Source organism: Herpailurus yagouaroundi, unplaced genomic scaffold (genome assembly GCF_014898765.1).
Source record: "Herpailurus yagouaroundi ecotype Mexico unplaced genomic scaffold, PumYag 140, whole genome shotgun sequence".
Taxonomy (NCBI): Eukaryota; Metazoa; Chordata; class Mammalia; order Carnivora; family Felidae; genus Herpailurus; species Herpailurus yagouaroundi.
The window spans coordinates 83,195,309-83,202,730 of NW_024412395.1; positions in this window are offsets into that span (position 1 = coordinate 83,195,309).

A 7,422-nucleotide genomic window follows, 5' to 3' on the forward strand; every position below is an offset into this window, starting at 1 on the left:
CTCGAGAAAAGCATGAATTTAGTCTCGACTGGGAGAAAAGATCATTTTCACAAATATACCAAATTGAACTGGAAACATTATTAGTGCTTTTCCTAAATCTAAAATGTTAGTGAGAATTAAAATTTCTATTTATGAATTACTATAGAAGCCTGCCAGGAAAGACCTTCTGAGCCAGTCCCAAATATTTCCCTGCCCTTCTCCTTGCTCACTGACTTCTAGATAGATCAGCTAGTGTGAGACACTGGGAGAAGCATGGAGGGCAGGAGAAAGAGTCCAGGGGTATGGTTATCCCTCCTTCTCTCTCTCCCTTCCTCCTCCTCCCTCCTTCACCCCTCTACCCTCCTTCCCCACTTACCCCTTTCTCTTTCTCTCCCTCCCTCTCCCCAGCCCTCTCCCTTCTATGTGTTTTCAGGACTGTAACTCCTATTCCAGGTCTCTTCTGGAAAGTTCCTCCTCCTGTGCTCCCAGCTTTTATCAGGCAGTCTCCACTACAGATCTAGCTTATGCTAGGCTGTTCAGCTTCTGGGTCCTGCTAACACTCACTCCTCCCAGAATCCAGTGAGTCCTAGAGAAAGAAGCAGCTTCATGCTACGGCTAATCTTTGAGTTGCATTACTATTTCCTGTTTGGCTTTTCAGCTCTTCCACCAACAATGTAATTAATTTCTTATATTTGATTCCCTTTGTTTGAGATAGGGTGTGTGTTCTGTTTGTCTGACTGGACCCTGAGTCATAGGGCAACTCCCCCACTTCCCATGCATGGAATAGTATAATCATAGGACTGGACATTAAACAATCACATAGTCTATTACTTTGGAAGAATACATGTACAGGTGGAGATATTCTACAACCATGTACACATATGACAAATTTACATTTAACATTTAACATACTTGAATTTAGTTTTGTGTGATTTGCTCCAACATTCTGTTGGATCATTCCCGACCTTCAGTCACTTTCTACCCTGATTCTTTTTTTTTTTTATTTATTTTTTATTTTATTTTTTTTTCAATGTTTATTTATTTTTGGGACAGAGAGAGACAGAGCATGAACGGGCGACAGAGCATGAACGGAAACAGGCTCCAGGCTCTGAGCCATCAGCCCAGAGCCTGACGCGGGGCTCGAACCCACGGACCGCGAGATTGTGACCTGGCTGAAGTTGGACGCTTAACCGACTGCGCCACCCAGGCGCCCCTCTACCCTGATTCTTTATACGTGAAGACGTCAGAATCATGACTATCACATGCTATTTTATGCATATTACTCCTTTGCCAAGCACCTGGAGGGTATTTCTTTGGTGAAGCAGATCCAAACTTTCAGTCTAGTTCTCAAAGCTCTCCCTCAGTCATTTTCCTCACTCATTTCCTTCGTGTATCTTTATCAGCTTACAGCCTATGTCATGCTCCACTGAAGCCTATCTGTTTCAAACTATCTTGCTTCCCATTCTTAACATTAAATTTCCTGTTCTGTACCATTGTGGCTTCACTAGGGCAGTAGCATCCTTTCTTATCACATCTTTGAAACTGACAATACCTTATATACAATAAGAAAAATAACTTGTGGGTGCTTGGGTGGCTCAGTCGGTTAAGTGTGTGACTCCTGATCTTGGCTCAGGTCATGATCTCAGATTTGTGTGGTCAGTCCCATGTGGGACTCTGTGCTGAGAGCATGGAGTCTGCTTGGGATTCTCTCTCTCTCCCTCTCTCTCTCTCTGCCCCTTCCCTGATCTCTCATGCATTCTCTCTCTCTCTCTCTCAAAATAAATAAACTTAAAAAAAAAGAAGAACTTGTAATTTATAATGCATCCCCATACACACGCTTAAGTCTGCTGGATCTCTCTCTTCTTAAATCCTAGCAATCTGCAGGATTCTAGTCTAAGCCCTGTTGTCCTTTCTTTTCTTTTCTTTTTTTTTAAATTTTTTTTTTTAACATTTATTCATTTTTGAGACAGAGCATGAGCGGGGGAAGGTCAGAGAGAGAGGGAGACACAGAATCCGAAACAGGCTCCAGGCTCTGAGCTGTCAGCACAGAGCCTGACGCGGGGCTCGAACTCACAGACTGCGAGATCATGACCTGAGCCGAAGTCGGACGTCCAACCGACTGAGCCACCCAGGTGCCCCCCTGTTGTCTTTTCTTTACAAATTCTTTCTCTGGCTGATCTCTTCCATTCTGATAAGTTGACCTCCAAATCTATGATCCTGAATCTAAATATCTAGTCTTCAGATTTCTGAGCTGCAAAACTTGTGTTTCTGGCTACCCAAACACTTCTACCAGGTTCCCTTCAGGCACATTAAACTCAAAATGTCCCAAACTGAACTGACTGTTCTTTCCCTACCATCCGCAGCATGCCTGCGCCCTTCCAAGATTCTCTGTCTTCAATTAATAATGTCACCTCCTAACTAGAAACCAGTCTTTCTTGATTCCTCCTGAAACCTCGCCACCTTTTATCTCTAACAGATCCTAGGAGATCACTCCAGTCTGTCCATCCTCATCATCTAAATTGCCTTAGTCATTTTGGAGGTCATTGTTGCAGACAATCTCTTCAACCTCATCCCCTGCTCCTTATTCTCTGGGTTCTTCACAAAGTTATTTTCTCTTGTTCATCCAACATAAACAGGTTGCCTACTACCCATTTATTCTCTGCCACCCAGCCTACTGTTCATCCCCTTCATTACACCTTTTCACAATCTGTAAATATTTTATTTGGTTAGTCACTTGTCATGAGTCTTCCTTGCCAGAGGCTAAGCTTTGTGATCACTTTGTGCTCAGCTGCTTATAGGTGTTGAGTAAATACTGCTGCATAAAGAAATGAACGAAGGAATGAGTGAACGTAGCAGGGCTTTTATCTGTCTCACAGGTCCTCTGTATTCTACCCACCACCAACCTGATCGCATCACTGTCCTACCTCAAATCCTTTGATGGTTTTCTATTTTCTGAAATAGTCATTTTAACACTCAGCAAATCTTTTTGAGATTTACAATCGTGGCAAGAACAAGGGTTCAGAGTCTTTTAAAAAAATTTTTTTTAACGTTTATTCATTTTTGAGAGAGAGACAAAGTGTGAGTGGAGGAGGGGCAGAGTTAGAGGGAGACACAGAATCTGAAGCAGGCTGCAGTCTCTAAGCTGTCAGCACAGAGCCTGATGCAAGGCTCAAACTCACAAACTGTGAGATCATGACCTGAGCCGAAGTCGGAGCCACCCAGGTGTTCAAGGATTCAGAGTCTTAAGTTTAAACTGAAACTTTAGGAACTGATAGAAGAATGAGCTGCTTACTGTCACCACCTGGCTCAATGAGAATTCAAAGCCTTGAGCCAATGTTGGTCACATATCTATTGTTTTATTTTTACTCGTTTAATTTTTTAATGTTTATTTATTTTTGAGAGAGACAGAAAGAGAGAGAGAGAGCACAAGTCGGGGAGGGACAGACACACACACACACACACACACACACACACACACACACACACACACAGAATCCAAAGCAGGCTCCAGGCTCTGAGCTGTCAGCACAGAGCCCAACACCAGGCTTGAATTCATGAACTGGAGATCATGACCCAAACTGAAGTCGGACCCTCAATCGACTGAGCCACCCAGGTGCACCAAATATCTGTTGTTTTAAATTCTATTATTAGCAGGCAGACAGGAAAGTGAAGAAAGCATTGGAGTGACTTGAAGGACCTGGGTATTGATTTTGGCTGGTCACTTGACCTTTCCTGTCCTTAGTTTCCTCATCTATGAAGTGAAGAGATTATACAAATAATCTCCAAAATCCCTTCCAGCTCTGGAATTCTGTGATTCTCATGTACTATACCACTGGGTTCCAGGATTGTGTTTTGAGCCTCACATTAAATAATATGGAGATTGTGAAACATGACAGGAATCTTATTATTTTGCTGTTGAGTGTGGCACCTTCATTACAGAGCAAGTTACCCTTGGGCTTCAGAAATTTTGATGAGAATGATATGTGACTTCTAAGTATCATTTGATATGTTTCTTTCTGGAAGTAGTTTCAGCAGCAGTGAGAAGAAGTGGCATAGTGAAGAGAATCAAGGCGGGCAGAGGGCAATACGTTTTGCCTATTATGTGCTGGGTGCCTTATGTATGTCATTATCCCATTTGGTGAAGAAACACAGTGAAGCCTGCCCAGCAGTGAATTAGCCAGCAAGTGGCTGAGTGCTTTGGAACCCGGTCTGTGTAGCTCCAGTCTACTTGTTCTGCCTGTAATCCTTTTACACACTGAAGCATCTGGTGTTAAATCTCAGTTCTTTCTCTACCTCCAGTCAATTATACGAACACCACCTCACTTCTCCAACTAAAGGGATATAAATGAGCGCAGAAGGAGGCCTCAGGATGAGTGAGGACGGTGAAAAGAGAAGCCTTGATGGCAACCTCACCTCAGGAGCTTCGTTGGACAACTGAGCATGTTGGAGAATATCCCTGATCATCATCATTGCCTGCAGTTTAACAGTCACTAAAGCCTAGTGGTGAGAGGGTCTGGAACTTGCTGCTAAGGGTAGGACCTGTTCCTAGTGGTCAGGATTCGTGGGTCCTGATATGCTTTGCAAGGAGATCACACAACGAGGACAACCAAGGAACTAATGACCAACTCTTTTTTTTATGATTAAAAAAAAGTTTATTTATTTATTTTAAAAGAGAGAGAGACATGGGAGGGGCAGAGAGAGAGGGAGAGAGACAGAGAGAATCCCAAGCAGGCTCTGCACCAGCAGCAGAAAGCCCAATGCAGGGCTTGACCTCCCCAACCGTGAGATCATGACCTGAGCCAGAACCAAGAGTTGGATGCTTAACCAGCTGAGCCACCGAGGCACCCCCTGATCAACTCTTACCACAACATTAGTTGAAGAGTTTCCTTGCTTTTGGTTGTTTTTTTTTAATTAAAAAAATTTTTTTAAAGATATGATCACTTGATGCAGGCTTTTTTTTTTCTTCTTCTTCAGGAAAACATAAATCAAAGCAGTACATTATTATCCATAGAGTGGAATTCAGTATAAGGAGGAGAGGTCTAGCTGTATCATTGTGGAGACTTATGAGTGTTACTTATAGAAAAGGCATAAATAAGGACCTTTCAAAAATCTGAAAGCCCACAATACTCCCTTTGGGGTGTATAGCATTGTTACTCGTGTTTTAAGGAGAGCTACAGAAAGAGTCAACAAAGAAACAGTCAACAAATGAACGCCATCAGGCACTTAGAGACAAACATCTCTTAAGAAAAACCCATTCTTGCCAAGTTAAACAATAGCCCAAACTCTTTGCTTTTAAACATGGAAGGAAAGAATGAAGAATCATACCCATTTTTCTTCTTTTATGATATCACTCTGGCACCTGCATTCGCAAGGAAGCAAATAACATATTGTGTTGTACTACTTGTTCCAAAGGTCTTAGAAAGAAGATTATTATGAAAAAACAAACAAACCAACAAACCACATTTACTGAATTGGAGATAAATATTGCTTGTTATATAAAATGCCTTGAGGGGTGAAAATTGTTTCTGTTTTAATGGTGCTAAACATTAGAATGGATGCCTGGTCAACTATATATAAAAATTACCATTTTTAAAATTTTTTTTTCAACGTTTATTTATTTTTGGGACAGAGAGAGACAGAGCATGAACGGGGGAGGGGCAGAGAGAGAGGGAGACACAGAATCGGAAGCAGGCTCCAGGCTCTGAGCCATCAGCCCAGAGCCCGACGCGGGGCTCGAACTCACGGACCGCGAGATCGTGACCTGGCTGAAGTCGGACGCTTAACCGACTGCGCCCCCCAGGCGCCCCCCAAATTACCATTTTTTATTTAATATATGCCTAATGGTACCTGACATTTTAGTTATACTTTTTGTAAGGCAGAGAAGTTTAATAATATTGGTTAGTATTATTGTTCTCTGCATAAAATTTTCACTGGCTACTCCACAACTTGCTAAGCTTTTGGATAACAAATGGGAAAATATCACACCACGGCAATATTTATCCATCCAACAGGCAAAACAAGAAAATGGAACCCAGGCCTAGAATCCTCTAGTGTTACTCAATCAAGGCAAATTATTTATTTCTTCTGTCCAGGAGTCCCATGGGGCATGAAATATTGATTTAGGAATTTGCCGGGCATGAGTATCTGTGTTGTAACTACGTTCTTTTAGATTGCTTAATATATAAGTTGTTTCTATGTATGCTGTGATAAGACCAAAGAACAAATTAAATCTGGCTACTTAAAGGTCACGATCTCGCGGTCCCCGAGTTCGAGCCCGGCGTCAGGCTCTGGGCTGATGGCTCAGAGCCTGGAGCCTGTTTCCGATTCTGTGTCTCCCTCTCTCTCTGCCCCTCCCCCGTTCATGCTCTGTCTCTCTGTCCCAAAAAAAAAATAAATCTGGCTACTTAATAAACATGAATTAATAGACGCTAAACTCTTTTTCTAATTACTAGCTTGGGGTCATTGAAGTTCACTCCATGGTGTGCAGGATTGCACAATGCATTGTTCATATGCGTGCCTAGCTTCCTCTCTCCCTTCATCTTACAACCGCTTAGCCTCTGCTACATGTCACAGGAGCTGATGCCAATCTTTCTGCAAGTGGGACGTGGACAGCCTGTGTGTTCTTCCTGGTTAACCTGGGGCCTCTGAAAGCCAAGACACAGGGGGCTCTAGATATTGGAGACAGGCTAAAGATGGGCCCAGAGGAAGTTTGCAGTGTGGAGAAGAGCAAGGATTCTTCATTATCTGAGCAGAAGAGTAAGAGTCTGGAGCAAGTGAGGAGAAAAAAAACCAAACAAGCCAAGAAGATATAGAATAGTCATTTAATCAGCTAAAAAGCTTTGCTCTGTATCATTCTACGTGTCCATAAAATACAAAACATTAAAAGGGTCTCATATTAATGCATAGCCTTAATATTTGTTTCTGTGCTCTACTGATTTGGTACTTACCACGTAAGATCAGCCATAGTAGTTACTAGCAAGACTCTGGTGGAGTCAGACTGCCTGGGTTCTAGTTCAGCCTCTGCTACTTGCTAAGACTGTGACCTTACCAGCCTCAGTTTCATCTTTAAAAGGAGGGTGACAAAAGTACCTCTCTTGTAAGATTATTGCAAAGGAAAATAAGATACAGATACATAATATATGATACATAGGCATCTCTATGTTCTTATATGATACATAGGTATCTCCCTCTCTATGTTGTTACCTAATATATCATATCTCCTTTTTTTTTCGTTTTTTTTATTTTTTATTTTTGGGACAGAGAGAGACAGAGCATGAACGGGGGAGGGGCAGAGAGAGAGGGAGACACAGAATCGGAAACAGGCTCCAGGCTCCGAGCCATCATCCCAGAGCTTGACGCGGGGCTCGAACTCACGGACCGTGAGATCGTGAGCTGGCTGAAGTCGGACGCTTAACCGACTGCGCCACCCAGGCGCCCCTCATA